We start from the raw sequence: 19,524 nt of genomic DNA on the forward strand, positions 1-19,524 counted from the left end.
AAAGGAAAGTCATGTACATACATGCTGTAAACCCACATGAACAAAATATGCACACATAAACCTTGTCTACGCGGAGGGTGGCTAGGTTCTAATATCAGGGAGCCAGTCTGGAAGCAGGCCTGGGGTGGGGTCTGTGTACTGGCAGATGAGGAAGTAAGCACGGGAAGAAGGTGCCACCCATTCACTACCTTAACTTGTTTCATTGTATGCTGTCACATTCTATGGTTCCTTCAATATCTTTTCTTAACTTTCCTAAGAATTGTCATGTTGACAAATTACCTTAAAGCTCTTTGAAAGGAATCCCTTTTGGAGACGATGCTAAGAGAATTAGCACAGAATGAGCTTTGCTTGTGAGTCTCATACTTCACCCAGCTAAGAAATAGAAAATCAAGAGTGTAAGGCTTTATCGTAAATTCTTAGCATAATAAAAGGACATTGAGTAGCATTTCTATTTATTCTTGACAAAAAGCCTTTCCTGACGTTGTCATAATGGTATTCTTCTCCGAACCTCAATAATCTGCTTAAGATCTTCCTGTATCAGCAGACCAATTATACAACGTGTCTAATGCAATTTGAAATTTGTTGCCTTTTGCCTTAACTTGGGATTTGATTTTCTGACCTAGAATGTTTCAGAGTAGTTTTTCCATCTCTTCCTTTACTGAAGAAACAGAAACATCCAGAATAGTTAGGCCCTCTGTGGCCACATGAGGACAGAAGAGGGTAAGTAATAAGATAGAATTCCCCCGCAGAGCATTCATGAAGCAAGAATGTAATCGACCTGCTGAGCTGTTTAAACAGCACAGGAGGGCAGCACAAGGCCAGAACTGTTGGCCCCAATCCGGCAAATATTCCAAACCACAACCATACTTATGGTCTACTTTTCTGAATGCATACACAAGAGTTTTAATCCCCACCAAATTTCACTGAACTTTAAATCTGCATAGACGCTACCTATTAAACATTTTCAGATCATTTTCGTACATTATTCACATAATAATCTGAATTTAACATTTATGTATTTTACTGTAGCAGAGTGTTTTAATAATTGTCTGTGCAGTCGAGGTAGCTGTTATAACCCTTAACAAGTGAGGAAGTAGAAATAAAGATAAAAGGTGATTTGCCTATGGTCACCATAAATCTACAGTCTTTAACCTTTTCTGTATCCTCCAGTGAGGCCAATTTCCATCCTCTAAACAACATAAATACAGAGTAGGTAGCACCTAATAGATATTACTGGCAAATATACACAGTTGCAGTGAAGCTCAAAGAGATATCCCCTAGTGAATTCTGTTAGATCCTCGATATGGCAGTCATGGAATCCATCAAATCTACAGCTCCTTCCAAGAGCAAATGCCCCACCCCTAGCACGGGCCACGGCATGGGCTCCTGACCAAAAACTGTGTTTTATGATGGGGCCTGGCACAGACACCTCTGCCCAAAAGGAAGATGGTTATTAGCTACTCAAATCTTATACTCTCACTCAAGAATTAGAACTGGGAAGTATAGTAAAAACCAGAAGGTCACAGTGAAAAGAGCATAGACTGATGCAGAGAGAAGACATGTAGGGACATAGAGTCACTATGTGCTGGACTCATAGGCCATGGACTTCCATGGCAAAGATGTCTAGAGCTCTCAACATTCCAAATGAACTTATAATTCCTGTTTACATGTGACTCTTTCAAGGCCCTGTAGTTTGGGTTTCCATGTTCTAAGGATTTGGCAGTATGGCTAAGATTCCCGTCACACATGTGAACACACATTCACACACTACTCAAGGGAACAAATGAGACTGTTCCTTACAACCAAAAGAACTTAGCCAACCGCCACCCATAGATAATGCTCCATAACCAAAATAAGCAATATTTAATCACAACCAAGCTCACATGGAACATATGATTGTTTGATCAAAGCTGTACTTCATTCACTCATTATGTATCTATTGATTACCTATGTGTCAGGCATTAGGTGAGAGCTGGAGTTATAGATACAAATAAGCAAGAGACAAATAAGACAAGGTCTCTGTATTTGAGGGGTTCCCACCTCAGTGGGAAAGGCATCATACAAGAATGGAAACAAAGTGAGAAAATTTAGGGAAACTGTATACTGATTGCGTAAATGGTAGATCCTTTTTTGCTGGTAATTCATTCTAAAAGAGCCCTTCTAGTCAAGTCCAGTTTATCAGTCAACATGAGATTTGTGTCAGTATACTGTATACCCAAGTGAAAAGATGAGAACAGAATCATATCACCATTCTTGAGTGCCCTGATGACTGGGATGTACAATGGTGTAATTAGATGGACAGGGTTAATAATTACCACATTCATCTTGACCATTGCTTCATGCTGGCCTCTCAGGACTTTAAATGTGGTTATGCTGTTTTAGACTTAAAAGTTAGACATTACTTACTGATTTCTTGATTTGAGCGATTATCAAGACAAATAATTAAATAAAACATAAGGAGTTTAAAGTAGAAGAGAAAAGGGGAAAGGCCCTGAGAAAAGGGAGAAGGAGGGAGATCTAAAATACCAATCTTTTTTTTTTTTTTTTTTTTTTTTGCAGCATGCGGGCCTCTCACGCCGCGAAGCAACAGGCTCCGGACGCGCAGGCCCAGCGGCCATGGCCCACGGGCACAGCCGCTCCGCGGCACGTGGGATCCTCCTGGACCTGGGCACGAACCCACGTCCGCCTGCATCAGCAGGCGGACTCTCAACCACTGCGCCACCCGGGAAGCTCTAAAATACCAATCTTTTAAAACATGTCATCAATATGTGGATCCAGATTTATCATAGGTCTATGTTAACTGTGGATTCAGTCTTAATCACTTAAAATATTAAAAAAAAAATCCACCAGTACATACTCTAATATGTTTGGTTTGATTTTCTAATATGCAGAGGGTTCTCTTGTAGTTTTTTTAAGCACTAGAGATGTAAGTCAAATACCAACTCATACTTTAAATTTTAGAAATATTCTATTAAATAAAAAGTAGATGTATTAAATAAGTCATTTTAGGATAGATACAGTACAATTAAATTCGACAAATACTTAAGTGTGTCTCATTTGTATGAACCATAAGACCAATCACTAGAGAAAATTTGAAAAGTAAGATACAATTACCTTCTTCCATGGCAGGAGCTTTATTCTAGATATAAAAGTTAAACAAAGAGACAATAACATTAATGTATGGCCAAATATATGTGCTTTAAAAAGACGGTACAAGCAAAGTGCTCTGAAGTTTCTAGAGGGAAGGCTTCAGAGGTTGCTTTTGAAAGGGTCTTGAGAATTCAGTGGAGTTAAGTTGAGAGAGGCAGAGAACTGCATTAATTAAATGGGAAAATTTACTAAATGTAAACTTGGTAATGAGAAGAATCATCTTATTTCCCTGTTATTGTTCACTGACACTGTCCGAGATAGCTCATAAATGTATACCATCCCTCTGAAAATATAGGATTGGAATTCTCTCTCCCTTTTGCCTACTGGCAGTCCTATCTCCCACAATACGAGCTCTGTATGCCAGATAGAGTCATTTTTAGCTCATATGCAATTGATACAAGGGGAAATAATGTCAACATAATTCAGAAATCACATTGGTTCTTTCATTATTTTTCCCAGCACACTTACATTTTGAAGTGATCAGGGGCAGGTCTTCTTACAATTAAATATAAAACCTTAGCAATATAAACACTTTAAGAAAAAAAGCAGGAAATTCTTCAGGAATGCCTTCCTTTAGTACAAATAGAGGCTTATTTGTGGCTTCAAAAACCTTTAAGAGGGCTTCCCTGGAGGTGCAGTGGTTGAGGGTCCGCCTGCCGATGCAGGGGACACGGGTTCGTGCCCCGGTCCGAGAGGATCCCGCATGCCGCGGAGCGGCTGCGCCCGTGAGCCATGGCCACTGAGCCTGCGCGTCCGGAGCCTGTGCTCCGCAATGGGAGAGGCCGCGACAGTGAGAGGCCCGCGTACTGCAAAAAAAAAAAAAAAAAAAAAACCTTTAAGATTTTTATTACATTGTTATGTGGTAAAGCTACACAGTGTAAACGAAGGTGCGAAACTGTTTTGTCCTGTGTGTGGGGTTGGGGGTTGGGGGACTGATTGATCAATAAGGCTAAATACTGGATCAGACTCTTCTTTTTCATTAGCTTAGTTTTTTGTTTTTAAAGAGAGACTGTCATTATGGTAATTCTAGTGGATTTTTTAAAAATTGAAGTATAGTTGATTTACAATGAAGTGTTAGTTTCTGGTGTACAGCAAAGTGATTCAGTTGTAGATAGATATACATATTCTTTTCCATTATGGTTTATTACAGGATATTGAATATAGTTCCCTGTGTCATACAGTAGGCCCTTGTTTATCTATTTTATATACAGTAGCTTGTATCTGCTAATCCCAAACTCCTACTTTATCCCTCCCCCACCCCCTTTCCCCTTTGGTAATCATAAGTTTATTTTCTATGTCTGTCTGTTTCTGTTTTGCAAATAAGTTAATTTTTGTCATATTTTAGATTCCACATATAAGTGATATCATATGGTACTTGTCTTTCTCTTTCTGATTTACTTCACTTAGTGTGATAATCTCTAGGTCCATCCATGTTGCTGAAAATGTCATTATTTCATTCTTTTTTATGGCTGAGTAATATTCCATTTTATATATATATATATATATATATATATATATATATATATATATATACATACCACATCTTCTTTATCCATTCATCTGTCGATGGACATTTAGGTTGTTTCCATGTCTTGGTTATTGTGAGTAGTGCTGCTCTGAACATTTGGGTGCATGTATCTTTTTGAATTATAGCTTTGTCTGGGTATATGCCCAGGAGTGGGATTGCTGAATCATATAGCAACTCTATTTTTAGTTTTTTAAGGAACCTCCATACTGTTTTCCACAGTGGCTGCACCAATTTACATTTCCAGCAACAGTGTAAGATAGTTCCCTTTTCTCCACACCCTCTCCAACATGTGTTATTTGTAGACTTTTTAATGAGGGCCATTCTGAACTGCTGTGAGGTGGTACCTCATTGTAGTTTTGATTTGCATTTCTCTAATATTTAGCGATGTTGAACATCTTTTCATGTGCCTATTGGCCATCTTTATGTCTTCTTTGGTGAAATGTCTATTTAGGCCTTCTGCCCATTTCTTGATTGGGCTGTTTGGTTTTTTGTTATTGAGTTGTATGAACTGTTTCTATATTTTGGAAATTAAGCCCTCGTCGGTAGCATCATTTGCAAATATTTTCTCCCAGTCCGTAGGTTGTCTTTCCGTTTTGTTATGGTTTCCTTTGCTGTGCAAAAGCTTGTAAGTTTGAATAGGTTCCATTTGTTTATTTTTGCTTTTATTTCTATTGCCTTGGAAGACTGACCTAAGAAAACATTAGTACAATTTATGTCAGAGAATGTTTTGCCTATGTTCTCTTCTAGGAGTTTTATGGTATCATGTCTTATATTTAAGCCTTTAAGTCATTTTGAGTTTATTTTTGTGTATGGTGTGAGGGTGTGTTCTAACTTCACTGATTTACATGTGGCTGTCCAGCTTTCCCAGCATCACTTGCTGAAGAGACTGTCTTTTCTCCTTTGTATATTCTTGCCTCCTTGGCAAAGATTAATTGACCATAGGTGTGTGGGTTTATTTCTGGCCTCTGTATTCTGTTTCATTGATCTGTATGTCTGTTTTTGTGCCAATACTATACTTTTTGATTACTGTAGCTTTGTAGTAGTGCCTGAAATCTGGGAGGGTTATGCTTCAAGATTTTTTCTTTTTCCTCAGGATTGCTTTAGCAATTCTGCATCTTTTATGGTTCCATGTAAGTTTTAGGATTATTTGTTCTAGTTCTGTGAACAATGTCATGGGTAACTTGATAGGGATCACATTAAATCTGTAGATGGCTTTAGGTAGTATGGCCATTCTAACAATATTAATTCTTTCAATCCAAGGGCACGAGATACTAGATCAGATTTTTAATTTTGACAAAACTGCTTTCAATTGGAATCAAATGCCCTCAAGGACCTATATGTCCAAGGAGAAAGCACATGTCCCAGGTTTAAAGGTTCTAAAGCAGCATTGTCTGATAGAAATATGAGAAACAGGGCTTCCCTGGTGGCGCAGTGGTTGAGAGTCCGCCTGCCGATGCAGGGGACACGGGTTCGTGCCCCGGTCTGGGAAAAGAAATACAAGAAACATGCAATTTTAAGCTTTCTAATAGCTATATTTTTAAAAAGTAAAAAGAAACAGGTGAAATATTTCAATATAAAAACTATTAATGAGATATTTCCATTTTTTTTCATACTAAGTCTTTGAAATCTGCTGTGTATTTTACATTTACATCACATCTCAATTTGGATTGGTACATTGAAATGCTCAAGAGCCACACTTGGCTAGTGGCTACCATATTGGACAGCATAGCTCTAAAAGATGACTGTAATGTTGAGTACAAATGCCAGTGGAGGTTTAATTGTGTTAGTATTTTTTTATTAGCCTAGTAACTTTTATGGTCCTAGGGTAACAAAACTGCATAGGCTTTCAGTGTTCTGCTCCTAAGCTTCTATTTTCTATAAGTCCTATTATTTTTAGTGCACCACTTTTAAAAAACTACTTGTTTCTTCTGTACGTATTTTCCTACCCTTCCTCCCAGCTAGAGGTAGTCATGTGACAAGGTTCTGAGCAATGAAATGTGAAGGGAAGTCTGTTAAATCATATGGGAAAGATTTTTCACCCTGATAAGAAGGGAGGCCACAAAGAGAAAGCATTTTTCTTTTTCTTCTCCCTCTATCCCTGCCTTTCTGTTTGAACATTTCACATGAGAACATGATTTTTGGTGCTGTGGCAGCCATTCTGTGACTATGACAGAAGACTCTGGTATGTTGAAGATGGCAGAACAGAAAGGCATCTTTCCTTACAGAGATGTAAATGCAATGAAGAAGCCAGCCAGGCAAAGATGGGGGTAGGAGGGAGGCGGGAGAGGAGTTCCCTAACAGTAGGAAGAGTGCTTCAGCAGATATGTCCTTAATGGGCATTGCTTAATATTCACAATCAAAGTCACCCTTTCTTCTCCCATATGCCCCCACCCCCTTGCTAATGATTCCCTTCTAACTGACTGGAACATTCTTTCTTCAGGTGTGACAAGAGTGCTGGAATTACTCCCAACACTTGCAAGAGAGCAGAGCTAGAAGCAGGAGCACAGTTTTCTTGAAGTCCCTTGTTTATCTTTAAGGATTCATGCACAAACACTGCAATTTGGCTATCACATGTTTAATACTTCAAAAAATGTTTAAAATTATCTATCTTGAAAAAAGTCCTATCACTCAGTTAATAAGTAAGATTATATTGTGTTGATTCAACCAATTTTGGGTAATTGGGAATGCATACAAGATTCACTGATCAGCAATTTCTTATCTTGGGGTCACAATAATTCAAGAACCCAGGTTTACATAAATATGTGGACACATATGGTAGCAGTTTTTTTCACTGCTTTACAACGTCAGGGTAATTACTGATTGTGGAAATTCTGGAGGTCTATTTCCTGAGTCGTATGACAGACTGAATGGATAACCAATTCAGTAGTGAGTTTCTTTTACTCATCAAAGGATTTTTCTTTCCAGTGAACAAAGACGAAGTTTTATTTGACCACTTACCAGTCTTACACTAACATTTTCATCACATGTAAATGAACCAGTAGTCTCAAAGGATTCATAGTTCCATATCAACTCTTCATCCAGTTCCCGTTCTCTATTTCCATTAGAACCATCTCATCATGTGCAATAAAAGCATTCAGTTTCTTTTACAGTTGTTGATTGCCTTGACAAAGTAAGCAGTGTTTATGAGTCAGTCTTAATCACCTTAATAGGCGAACAAAGAATCAATTCAGCTTATCTACGTTTCTTTTCCTTCAGGAAGAAAATGTCAATTCAGTCCTGGCTTAGAAAACTGGCTATCACCTTACTTCAACCAAATGAGTGTACCTCTAGATAACGGAGCAGGATTTTAAAGTTCCTTGTGACTTTGGTACAAATTGTTGCCTTAAAGGGTAAGTATCCAAATTGCTACATTTACTAAATTTTACTATCATATCGAACGTAATAAGAAAAACCCAGAGGCTGATTTTTTAAGGTGAAGGCTCTGTGAACCATGCTGGAGGTGTCCAGAGCCTTCAAAATCTGGCCCCATCTGCACACATGTCCATACTTTTCCTCTACTTAATTTCATGCTACCTAAAAATTTCACCTTCCTTTTGTAGAAAGTTTCTTCTATTACAAATTAAAGTCTTCAAATCCATCATTTAAAACCTAACAGAGTCCAACAAAATTTCCCAATTGTTAACATCTATGCTATTATCCAACTCTAAGATAAACATCTAGGTTTAGCTGAATCTACCAGTTACTTAAGGCTGTTTTGAGCACATTAAAACGCATCACTGGAAATTCTTCCATAAGGATAGTTTTAAAAAATCAGCTTGCCTGCGTTTTCTTTGTTTTCAAACAGATCCAGTCATATCTATAACACAAAGTTTCACCAGATCTTCTCATTTTGTAAGTATCATAGTCTTCTAAGCCACCTGAAACTGATTCTGAAGGGAACTTAAAACCATTTTCGAAAATTTGCTTGTTGGTTTGTGCTTTTTCTGGCTATTGCTTCTAGAGTCATCATCTCTGTTTTTAGTTTCAAAATTTGCATGGCTCCCTTTTTGACTCTGCTTCGAGTCTTTTTTTTTTTCTTTTCAATAGTCATTCTTAATGATGCAGGTATTGCTCGAAATTTGAGCAAGATGGGCTTAGGGTTAGTGTTATTTGCATATTTTCCATTACAGGAGTCCATATTTTCAACAGGTACCTGAATACGACCTTCGCTTTTGGGTTTAGTACTGTTGCTGCTTACCACTTCTTAGTTATGGTTAGAGTTGTGCTATCACCTTCATTACGTTCACAATGAAGCTCTTCCATGACAGATCTGAAAAGGCAACGATTTCTAAGTGATCAAGATTGGTTTTCATTACGGCTCGTGTTTTCATTACGGCTCGTATTTTCACTGGTTTCAGGTTTACACTTAACCTGTCCTGTTATTAACCTCCCACCCGTGTTCCCGGCTGAAAACGCGACTTTCATCATGAACTACACACCAAGACTTTAGACTCCGGACTCTGAAGTGGGTACCCAGCGGCCGCCCGAGGTAGTAAACAAAGCCCCGCGCAGGCGCAGTAGCAGCAGAAGGGGGAAACTTGGTGTGTTGTCAGCCAATGGGATTTTTCCTACAGTGAAAAGTGGAAAAACAACAACAAAAATCCCCACACCGCATTCTAAGGTGATAAACTGGTTGGCTTTTTTCCATTTTTTACAGACTTCTGGCTTTTGTTTCTGAAGAACTTGTGCGGCCTTCGGGGCCTCGTAGAGAAAAGCCCTTCCTCGGCCCCGGAGACCTGCCGCTGGCGTGTCGCCTACTTCTAGCCTCGTTTCTTCTCGCCGCGGAGTCTTGATTTTTTTTATTTGACGACAGCATTAATCCATCGGGGCTGGAGGAGGGGGGGGTCGTAAATAGGCCTCAAAGCACCCCGAAAACATTACTACTCCCCGGGCTGGCTCAAACATCGCGAGATCTGCCTGCGCGAACAGCGGACGCCCCCTCACCCTCCGGGCGTTTGCTCATGCGCTTGACTGATCATTTTTAGCGCGAAAACATTTAGAAACGTTTTGGCTGGTAATAGTCAACCAAATTTGACCCTCGAGAAAGGTCGGAGGTTAATTCACGTGGACGCGATGGATTCGAGCACACAACACTACATTCTTCGAGATTTTGCAGTCACAACTCCACATGCTTATACGGTCGTCACTCCTTTCCGTTGCTCTGTTTCGGCCGTGAACTCTGTGAGGAGGTTTCAGCGAATCGAGTAGTAAAGGCGTGGGCGTGGGAGAGCCGTCCAGGCTTTAAACCAGAGTGGTGAGCTTTCTGTGTTTGGAAAGATAACCCTGGGAGCGACATAGAGGAACAAATCTGAGGGGCCAAGAAAGAAAACCTTACGTTTTCTTTGTATTTTTTTTTCTGGAGACCAAGAGAAGATGTGAATGTAAATAAGGTAGTGCAGTGGGAGGGAGAAGGTGGGAAAATTGAAGCGGTGCATGAAGGCAGTAGCCATGCAGCACAGTGGAGAGCGGGAACTAGGAAAACAGAACTCTGGGCAGTAGAGCACGTCTTCCTTCAAATAGTGCGTGTTTGTAAACAGAAAGGCAGAAATGCTCCACATCTAGTTCCTCGTGGGTGAGGTGGAAATAGGGGAGTCCCTAAGTGAGTGGGACAAGGAGGATTCTAAAAGCCAGAGTCGTGAGCGGGGGCTGAGGTTGGGCTGAGGTTGGGATGAGGAAGGACAGTTAAGGTAACGGGAGTCAAGAATTCTGCAAGTGTTTTGAGAGAACTGACCCATCTGACCTCTTTCTCTCTCAGGGTATGTGGGACACCTGCGCAAGCACTGGAGTTTGCCCTGCAGCGCCTGAAAGGTACCACCCACAGTGTCCTCTCCCAGTGGGTCCCCTGGCCCCTCGAAGCATACCTCAGTCGGAATGCAATGTGGATTGCATGGAGTGAAGTGGTGGAATTGAGCTACCAAGACACTGGCGCGCAACAAAAGTACCGACTTGTCGCCGCTAGCCTCCCAGGTCACTAGGTAAGAGAGCCCCACCTTTTTTTTTTTTTTTTTTGGCGGTACGCGGGCCTCTCGCTGTTCTGGCCTCTTCCGTTGCGGAGCACAGGCTCCGGACGCGCAGGCTCAGCGGCCGTGGCTCACGGGCCCAGTCGCTCCGCGGCATGTGGGATCTTCCCGGACCGGGGCACGAACCCGTGTCCCCTGCATCGGCAGGAGGACTCTCAACCACTGCGCCACCAGGGAAGCCCCGAGAGCCCCATCTTGATGTTAGCAGCAGTCGTATGCAGCTTAGCCAGTATATTTGGATGCTCTGTGTCCTGTCTGTAGTACAAGGCAGAGGAACGGTGGAATACATGGTTTTAGTAGACCAGCAAAGGAATGGCTTGTAGGTAAGCAATATAGCTTCATCTGTAAGAAAAACTCAGTATAGAAAGCCGCAGGGTTTAAGTTAGCAGTGAGGGAGAAGGATCCAGGTATCGGTCAATAGAGTGGAAGTACTTTAATAAAGGCCCAGACCTAGTAGTCCCCTATCAAGAAGTTCTGCCTGGAGCACTTCGCCTCATTTTGGCAGCCTAAAGTATAGCCTAGTAACTGGGCTGTATGTGTGGAGTTCATGGGAGAATGTTCCAGGAAAAAAAAAAAAAGATCCATGGATGCAATAGACTAGGGTTTCTGCGCTGGCGCCTGTTTTTGGGGGTAGTGGGATTGTTACCGAAACGCAAATCCTGTGTGCCCGACGCACAGTGAGGCCACACAATACCAAAATGCTGGAGTCTGGAACACTGAAAGGTTTATTGCAGGGCCATGCAAGGAGATGGGTGGCTTACGCCTTAAAAAACCCCAAACTCCCTGAAAGCAATCAGCAAAGCCCTTTTATAGGAAAGGCGAGGGAGGGGTGCGGTTAGTTGGTGCACACTTCTTGGTGTCAGAGCCTTTGTCCTTGTGGTCAGGTCATGGTCAGGTCACGATGTTCCTGTAAATCTCCACCAAAACAAATGTTACTCTCTGTTCTGACAAGAAAAGGGGAAGGTCCCAAGGCACGACTTTCGCCCTCCGAGGTCCAGGCCTGGTGGAGAGAAGGGGGGCAGTCACCCTAACCTCGGAGCGTCAGTCCAGCACCCAGTCTGGCTCCTCCCACCAGTGCCCAGGCTGAAGAGGCAGATCTCAGACGGTGGCTCCCTCCGGGCCAGGTCCCCAGACCCTGCCCAGCTGTCATGGCTGAGGCAGCCAGGCGCCCAGGGCCCAGCTGGCCCTCAGGCTCCTCAGGCCGCGTAAACAGTGGGGGCCAGGTTCCTTGGACTGTGTCCCATGCAGACTGCCGCTGCCATTCGGTCGCAGAGGCGGGGATGGGGGAGAGGGTCACCGCAGCCTCAGGGCCTGGGCCCGGCCCGTGCGCGGTCCTGGCGAGGCTCTGGAGCCCTGCAGGGCACACCCCCAGCCTGTTCCCTGGGCCCCCCATCTCGTCTGCCAGCCCGAGGCCGGGTGAGCTGGAGGGCCCCGGGGAGAGGGCTGGGATCGGCCTCTTACCTCACTCTCCAAGTGGACGACCACCGCTCCGCCGACCGTGGGCTCCAAAACGCCCCTCAAACGGTGGCTCCTTGACAGTTGCTCGCTTGGGGGCGGGGCCCACGGCAGCGCCGACCAATGGCTGAATGGGGCCGTCTGTGGTGCCGACCAATGGCTGAGCAAGACTTCTCGCTGAGGCTCCATCCCCCGGCGTTAATGATCTCCCGGTAACCGTTGCCTGGTAACGGGGTGCAGGGTGAGGGTGGGCAGCAACGGCGGAGGGCTAAGGGCTGCGCCCTGCGGCGCTCCGTTACAGGGTCATCCAGCTGTAAGAGGCGTGACCTCTTCAGGATGGTGTCACAGAAAGGGTTTGACCCTTGAGCATACCAGTCAATCTGTGTGCCCTCTCTGGGCCTCGGTTTCCCTGTATGTCAAATAAGGACAATAGTGCCTACCTCATAGGATGACTGTAAAGAGGAAATGAGGTACAGTTGAAAAGACTGCATGAGTTACTAGCGTAGAACTTGATATGTAGTGTATGATCAACAAATAGTTTCTGCCTTGAGCCTCCCACCACGTTTACGCGTGCCATCTCCTCACCAAAATGTGGATGTTCCGTGTAGCATGGATGCATCCGTATTCAGAGAGCCTTAAGACAGATTCTTCACCTTGCCGCCACAGTAGACTCAGCTGGGGAGCTTTAGAAAGTCCTAATGCCCAGGCTTCACCCTAGACCAATTCAATCAGAATCTCTGGGAGTGGAAACTGGGCATCAGTATTTTTTAAAGCTCTTCATTTTGCTGCTAAAGTTGAGAACCACTGCTTTAAGCAGGAGGAGAAAAGAAGTTAGGCCTGCGGTTTAAGACCACTTGTCTGGATAGCTATATATTTGAAAATTTTCTAGAGGTATAAGGGCTAGAGCTTGAGATGGGCCGATGAGTAGGGCATAGTGAGCTCTATTCAGGAGAGAGGGCACTATGATAAGAAGGTGGTAAGCATCGTGATTTGGGAAAGGTCAGTGATGAGGTCGTTAATACAGGCCCCAGGAATACACAGGATTTACTGCAGAGATGGAGGACTTTGGCCTCCTAAGTTGGGCCTTTGATTAGCACAGGTGACACAATTCTGGCTGGTTAGCTCAGTTGGTTAGAGCGTGGTGCTGATTTAACAGCGGTGACAGACGGGGATGTCTTTATTGCTTTACCGCGTTGTGGATCTTGGGCCATGAGCATGGCGGACTGCAGTAGTGGGGTGCGGGGACCTTTTACAGTTGCTCCACTGGTTGGGGAGGGACATCGAGTCATCGTTGACATGTATGTACGGGGGTGTTCTCCAGCGGAGAGGCCATTGATGAGGAAGCCTCTTCCCGGAGCCTCATAGGGTTGATGTGGCTGCTCTGACTACACAAGTGGTCCTGTCAGTACTAACAGGTGAACTTTCAGTGAGTAGAGAATCAGTTAGAATAGGAGGGACGGCGTGTCTGGGTCAAGAATGTGAGGTTCTAAGAGACAAGGTACTTTCCTTTAGGACGACTCTGGTTTCTAGAGATACAAGTAATTTAGAAGTTGAAACCACCATACTACTTCAGTCACTGATGCCAAGACCCAAACGTAGCAGTAATGGCCAGGAGTATCTTCTGCCAAAAGGGGAGGGGGTAATCTGTCTTTCACTTGGTCCCTTTTCTTGAGAAGCACATGAGTTTAATCCCTAGCAAGAGCGTTGGTGAAATGGCCAGACATTGTTGCCTAGGTAAGAAGACAGGATTCAGAGACTCTGCAGGGGTCAATAACTAGAGGTTATGGAAGTGGGTGGATGCAGAAGTGAGGAGTGGAATGGGGTAGAAGGATAGGAGACTTGGGGTGAGGAGGGAGACCTATTGAAAGTTCGAAGTAGAAAAATCCCAAGTGCTGACGGTTTAGTTAAACGGTTATAAAAGTATGTCAGAACAGGAGTGCTTCCCGAGACCCTGTGACAAATACCAGAGACAGACTGCTCTGTAGGACTCTGCAAGATGTAGGAGGCTGAGAACTGATTCAACTGCTCTTAAACTCTCACCCATGTCAGGGGCATAAAGGAGTCACGAGGAAGACTGGGAAAGGCTTCTGCAGAGGATACTTGAGTGGAGTTGTTGGAGTGCCGGTAGACAGGCAAAGCAGGGAGAGAGGGACGTGGCTCCACTCTTTGCCTGAACGTCAGCTTTCCCGGGTACAGCGGCTGCAAACTGGTGGGAAGGGGAAAGCCTTTCCTGTAAGTCAGGGGGCAAATTTCGACGATGATACTGGACTGGAAATTTTAATTACTAACTTTTCTTACCTAAAAGTGACCATAAAAAGGAATGGGGCAGCTCAGGTTTTCATTCAGGGATGGGAGTACCAGGCACTACAGAGTGTTTTCACTGGGACAGTGGGAAATAAAAATAAAGTTGCTTTAAGTTAGTCCCTGAAATCATGCTTGTTGAGTGTGCTGGAACACTGTTGTTGAGAACCTACTTTGTTCGTGAGATCCTAGAGGTCTAAAGATGAATTAAATGACATTGCTCCCTATAGGAATCTACGAACACAATGCAGTATAATGTATACAATAAAAGAAGTAATATATGTGAAAATTAAAGAAGTACTATAGTAAGAAAGAAGGTGTGAGTAACTTATTTTGTAGGGGGTGGGGCTAAGAGGGACCTAGAACCTCAGAGAAGATGAAAGGCAGCAGGGTTTGAGATGGGAATAGGTGTTCTGCAGGTGGACACAGCAGAGGAAACTGCCTCAGGTCTAACCATGTGTGACACAGCATGGTGTCCATGTGGGAAAACCCAGGCGGTGTGAAGGGTATGCGTATTCAGGTGGGTGATTCAAACGGAGGTGACATGGAGACCAGAGGTGTTGTGCCTTGGCAGGCTCACCAGTGGAGAGGTCATGGAATTTTAAAAACACACACACACATACTAAGATGCCAGTCATTTCCTCCATCGGTCCCTTCCTCCCTCTCCTTGTCCTTCCCCTTTATAAAACTTTCCAAATTTGTTAGAGAGTGTTGAGGGGTAGCCCAGGAACTCCGCTCCATCCCAGTGCCTGCAGCTGGTTGGATCCGCTCTGTATCCGACTTAAGCTGAGTCAAACAGACTCTGCCTCCTAAGAATTTAGATCAGAACATTGAGAGCCTGGGTCATATGTTTTCTCCCCAGCTTTACTGAAATATGATTGACAAATAAAAATTGTGTATATTTAAAGTATATGATGTTTTGATATACATACACATTGTGAAATGACCGCAATCAAGCTAACACCCCATCTCACATAGTTAACATTTTTGTATGTGTGGTGAGAACACTTGAAATCTCTCAGTAAATATTGAGTATACAACTATTATTAACTATAGTCACCATGCTGTATGTATATTAGGTCTCCAAAACGTATTTACCTTATCATTGAAAGTTTGTACCCTTTCACCAGTATCTCCCCATTTCCCGCAATCCCCCAGCCCTGGTAACCACCATTCTACTCACTGTTACTGTGAATTCAACTTTTTTAGATTCCACATATAAGTGAGACCATGCAGTATCTGTCTCTCTGTGTCTGGCTTATTTCACTTAATATAATGTCCTCCAGGTTCATCCACCCTGTCACAAATGGCAGGATTTCCTTCTTTTTTAAGGCTGAATAATACTCCATTATGTGTGTGCGTGCGTGTGAAGTGTATTTGTATATCACATTGTCTTTATTTGTTCATCTGTCGACAGACACTTAGATTGTTTCCGTATCTTGGCTATTGTGAATGATGCTTCGATGAACATGGGAATGCAGATATCTCTTCAAGACAGTGATTTTATTTCCTTTAGGTATATACCCAGAGGTTAGATTGCTAGATCATACGGTGGTTCTATTTTTAATTGAGACTGGGCCATTTAAATTGGAGCATTGAACTTGTAAGGTCATGTAACTTTCAGAGCCGAGGTCACCATTTGGGGGCCAGTAATCAGAACCAGCTGATTGCAAAAGAGAAGCAGGTGAATGCAGCTAATTAAGAGAGAGAAAATAGGGGACAATCGGTCCCGTAGCCTGAGAGAAAGAGATGGAGTCAGTGTCTCTTGGCTCTGACAGCTTTCTGTCCCTTCCTTCAGTCCCATCTGTGGTCTAACTGCCACTTCCTGTTCTTGAGTTCCCTGCACTTCTTCTGAGTCTTTATAATAAATCCACCTCCACCTCAGTGGCTTTCTTTTTTCCCCTTAGACAGCACTCTAATGTGGCTAGTTGCGCTCTCCCCCTCCTCCTGTTCTTGGCCTAATAAAACCACATGCTTTCCACAAGAGGAACACACATACGCGGCATGGACACATGTAACTCACTGCAGCTCGAATGTGCCAAGAAAAGGTAGTTCTCGTCATTGTTTTCTGTAGTTTTCACCTGTGTATAAGTTATCTATAAGTTACCTGCATAACAAAATCCCCCCAAACTTAGGAACTTAATAATAAACATTATCTCCTAATTTCTGTGGGTCAGGAATTTGGGAGCAGCTTAGCTGGGCAGTTCTGGCCTGGGGCCTCACAAAGTAGAGGTCAAGATGTCTGGACTGCAGACGCTTGATAGGGCCGGAGGATCTGTTGCCAGGTGGCTCACTGCCCTGTTGCTAGTTGGTGCTGGTTGGTGAGAGGCCTCAGTTTTCCCTGCGTGGGCCTCTTCACAAGACAGCTTTAGTGTCCCTACGACACGGGGGCTGAGCAATCCAAGAGGCAGAGAGCCAGGCAGAAACTGTCCTTGTGATAATCTCGCCTCGGACATTACAGAGAATCACTCCTGCCACATTGTCTTCACTGGAAGCAGGTTATGAGTCTGGCCCATGTTCAAGGGAAGTAGTATTAGATGTCACCATTTGAAGGGAGGCATATCAAAAATTTGTGGACATATTTTAAAACCATCACAACTGTTAGGTTAGAGAGAAAAAAAACCAGGCAAAGTGTCCAATTCAGTCTCAGGTATAGTTCAATTTCATTTCTTAAGTGGTTTCTTTAAATAGTATAAGTCTCCTTTGGGTAAAAATGTTTTCTTTTTCATAATGCCTCCCAAGGAGGTCCTGTCATCCTCTCTGAAGATAACATCCATTTGAATGGAGGGTGGGGAGGGGTAACATACACATCCTTGTGGAATTGCTGAAGGGGGGTATCCCCGACTTCATTCTGGACCTAGAGTGTGCACTGGCAGGGCTCCGGCATGATGCCCCTCGCTGGCCTGAGCGCTGGGGAACCTGCTGGCCTGCGATGCTGAAGCCTGCAGCTGGTGAAATTCATGGTCCATTTTTGGCTTCAGGCAAATCTCCACAGGGAGAATCGGCCTCCTCCCCTTGGGGACTCTTTTCCCCTTGGCCCCGGCTGTGGAGTCACCTCACCTGACCACGGCAGGCCCCCTGGCTGTTAGTTGAACATCCATGCTTCAAGGGAACCGGAAACACTTGGGACAGTTGACTGTTCTGTATGCCTACGTACACTGTGAGAAACTTGCCATTGGCCCGAACGGCCATGCAGAGTGCAGAGGATGAGGTATGAGGGGCCTAGGCAGTGGTCCCCAGAGGGGAGCAAAGGCAGAGAGCTCTTGCCCTGGGCGCCCCTCTCAGCATGGAGGTAACTTACTGTGGTACGCAGAGTAAGGACTCCTGAAGATATTCACCCTAACACCCGGAACCTGTGACTGTGTTACCTTACAGGGCAAATGGGACTTTGTAGATGTGACTAAGTTAAGGGCCTTGAGAGGGGAGATTATCCTGGATTATCTGGGTGGGCCCAATCAAGTGACTTCCCAGTCTGAGGTCAGACAAAGGGAGATGTGACTGTGGAATAATGGTTAGAGAGATACAAGGTTGTTGGTTTTGAAGTTAGGAGTTAGGGGGCTACGAGCCAAGGAATGTGGGTGGCAAGGAAACAGATTCTCCCTGTGTAGCCTTCAGAAAAGAACACAGCCCTGCTGTCACCATAATCTTAGCCCAGTAAGACCCATGTTAGATTTCTGACCTATAGTACTGTAAGATAATAGATTTGTGTTGTTTTAAGCTACTGTTTGTGGTAATTTGAAACAACTACAAGAGAAAATGAATGCACTCATATCCGCCTTTGGTCTAGAAAGAGGTCAGGCCCAGTGACTGGCTGCTTTATTCTCTTCTATTTCTCTCTGAACCTGAGACCTAGAGGGAGAGACTTTTTGTTTTGTTTTGTTTTTGCGGTACGCCAGCCTCTCACTGTTGTGGCCTCTCCCGTTGCGGAGCACAGGCTCCGGACGCGCAGGCTCAGCGGCCATGGCTCACAGACCCAGCCTCTCCGCGGCATGTGGGATCTTCCTGGACCGGGGCACGAACCCGTGTCCCCTGCGTCGGCAGGCGGACTCTCAACCACTGCGCCACCAGGGAAGCCCGAGGGAGAGACTCTTACTTTCCATGTGGCATGTCCTTGTTCACCACAGAGCAGAATTTATTACTTTTTTATTTTCATTCAGACAACAAATTGAAAGTAAGTACAGTAAACACCCATACACTCTTCACCCAGATTTCGCCAGTTAACGTTTTGCCATATTTACTTTCCCTTTCTGATTATGTGCGTACATATTTTTTGTTGTTGTTGAACCATTTGTGGGTAACTTGCATTCGTCTCGACCCTTTATCCTTAATACTTCAGCATCTCCTAAGAATAAGGAAATCCACTTATTAACCACAATTCGTTTCTCACACCTAATAGAAATAATAATTCCATGATACCATCTAATATCCAGTTCACAAGACAAATTTCCCTAATTTCCACAAAATATTTTAGAGCTTTTTTATACCAACTCTCCCTCCCTCCCCAGTCAGCATCTCATCAAATTACATGCTTTGCAATTGGTTTTCTTTAGTCTCTTTAATAATAGCTCACCCTTATTATTTCACAACATTGACTTTCTGATAAGTCCAGACTAGTTCTCTTGTAGAATATTTTGTTTTCTCATTTTGGTCAATTATTTTCTCATGATGTCTTTAATCTGTTTCTCCAACCCCTGCCTTTTTTTTTTTTCTCCCCCCAAACTGGGCACTCTGTCTAGAGGTTTGATTAGATTCAGGTTAAATGCTTTTAGAAAGAATATTTCATTAGTAATGTTGGGTAGGTCACCTTGCTTTATGTTAGGCACTAATTTCAGGTTGTCCCACTGTTAGGTTAGTGATGCTAAATTTGGTCACTTGGTTAAGATGGTGAGCCCCTGCCAGTCTCACCCTTGAAAAAGTACACATTTCCCTTTGCAGTTTGTAAGTAACGTACAAACAACCTGTTCCCAACAACTTTTCCTCTCATAGTTTGAATACCTGCTGTGGTCCTTGCCTGAATCAGTTATTTCACTGCGGCCTGTAGAAATGGTGTTCTAACTATTATATTCTGCC

General features: G+C 43.7%; 1 protein-coding gene and 1 long non-coding RNA gene across 7 annotated transcripts in view; one reads left to right on the forward strand and one right to left on the reverse strand.

The window, feature by feature from the left end:
- Positions 1-8,478: 8,478 nt before the first annotated feature.
- Positions 8,479-19,524, forward strand: part of GPR19 (G protein-coupled receptor 19) — a 36,090-nt gene continuing 25,044 nt past the window's right edge. Inside the window, exons 1-3 of one of the 6 annotated variants that reach the window (XM_032644342.1) lie at positions 8,484-9,932; positions 10,434-10,653; positions 18,389-18,625. The gene's annotated coding sequence lies outside the window, so the exon portion shown is untranslated. Of the gene's footprint in view, positions 9,933-9,967; positions 10,069-10,212; positions 10,278-10,433; positions 10,654-18,388; positions 18,626-19,524 lie in introns of those variants that run through there. The other 5 variants (XR_004351643.1, XM_032644345.1, XM_032644343.1 and 2 more) reach the window with 5 other exon arrangements.
- Positions 11,401-15,404, reverse strand: LOC116760078. Its single transcript, XR_004351644.1, has 2 exons — positions 11,731-15,404; positions 11,401-11,605 (listed from the first exon to the last, which is right to left on the reverse strand). It is a non-coding gene; the product is annotated as an uncharacterized LOC116760078 (long non-coding RNA).

The sequence above is a fragment of the Phocoena sinus genome, chromosome 10 (genome assembly GCF_008692025.1).
Source record: "Phocoena sinus isolate mPhoSin1 chromosome 10, mPhoSin1.pri, whole genome shotgun sequence".
In the NCBI taxonomy this organism is placed as follows: Eukaryota; Metazoa; Chordata; class Mammalia; order Artiodactyla; family Phocoenidae; genus Phocoena; species Phocoena sinus.